Source organism: Micropterus dolomieu, linkage group LG07, assembly GCF_021292245.1.
Source record: "Micropterus dolomieu isolate WLL.071019.BEF.003 ecotype Adirondacks linkage group LG07, ASM2129224v1, whole genome shotgun sequence".
NCBI lineage: Eukaryota > Metazoa > Chordata > Actinopteri > Centrarchiformes > Centrarchidae > Micropterus > Micropterus dolomieu.
In genome coordinates, this window is record NC_060156.1 from 1,641,561 (window position 1) to 1,643,067 (window position 1,507).

Sequence of the window (1,507 nt, forward strand, 5' to 3'; positions counted from 1 at the left end):
TTGTTAAATGTTACTACTACACACGCATCTGGATACATTAAGTCATTAATGTTTTATTTAATTTTACAATTGTATTGGTAAAGTATAGGTAAAAGAAAATCAGGGGTAAATAGTTGCCCCTAACTTAGTTTTATCTATTATTCCTAAGCAAACTTTGACAAGTAAGCTTAATGATAAACATACAGTACATGTATATTGGCTGATTCTGCAGGGGGTTCATTTAACTTTGGATGATGGAATGAAACTCCAACGTTTCCTCTAAGGGAAAATATCCAACTGTAGTGTAAACCCCATTATAATTGCATACATATATGTATAACATAATTACACATATCAGTAACACTTGATAAAGAAAGAAAACAAAAACATCATTGCAAATCACCCACATCCTTCAAAAGGAGATCCTGTTTTAATACACTGAACAAAATTATAAACACTTTTGTTTTTGCCCCCATTCATCATGAGCTGAACTCAAAGACTTCTTTGCCGAGATAATCCATCCACCTCACAGGTGTGGCATATCAAGAAGCTGATCAGACAGCATGGGTATTGCACAGGTGAGCCTTAGGCTGGCCACAATAAAAGGCCGTAGGCTGGCCACAATAAAAGGCCTTAGGCTGGCCACAATAAAAGGCCACTCCACAAAGTTAGAAGTGTGCGGTAGTTTGTTTTTTTCATTTTTAAATATAAAATAGATTTAAATCGCAATTCACACAGCTTCCACATTTCTCGAAACACCCACAAGCCAACACTGAAAACAGATGCATGCATTACAAAACAAGAATGGCGCCTGACATCAGGTGAGAGAGGCTTTACCTCCCTTTGGACTGTACACGTTGCTGCTGGCATCATAGCAGCAGAAGAAGATAAAGCTTCCATAGCTGCTTCAGAGGTAGTCGAATAGTGACAGGGTAGAGGTTCATCAGTCGAAGCTATCATTTAACAAGCTGATTAAAAATCGTTGTTTTGAGCAAGCTTTGATAATTATTAACAGTTTGGTTTAGTTGAAATTTTGTTGGTTGACGTTTGTAGTAGTAGTTGTGTGGCAATTATAGAACACAAAAAAGGAAAAATTATTCTCTAAATTGCCTGACTAACAGTAAAAGAGTAAGACTATTAATTAATCTGAACTTGAGTAAAAATGTGTTAAATGTTACTACTGCACACTTTAAAGCACCTGAAAGCATTAAGTCATTAATAATCAGTAATAATCAGTCAGTAATTAATTTAATTTTACAATTTTATTGTTAAAATGTATCCTCTGCTTTCCTCATGCCAAGGGTAAATAGTTGCTTTGTTTGATCTGTTATTCATATGCAAACTTTGACGAGTAAGCTCTGTGATAAACATCCAGTATATGTTTATTGGCTGGTTCTTCATGGGTTACATTAAGGCTTTTTGATGGAAGTATTTGTACACATTCCTTTGTAAATATGGCAGGTAAGTAACGGATACTTTGATTCTCACTTCTATTTTACTTCAAATTTGATTACACTGTTTATTGACT

The 1,507-nt window shown here is 34.9% G+C and overlaps 1 pseudogene; it reads left to right on the forward strand.

Moving 5' to 3' along the window:
• LOC123974026 overlaps positions 1 to 1,507 on the forward strand; it is a 2,662-nt pseudogene that overhangs the window by 595 nt on the left and 560 nt on the right.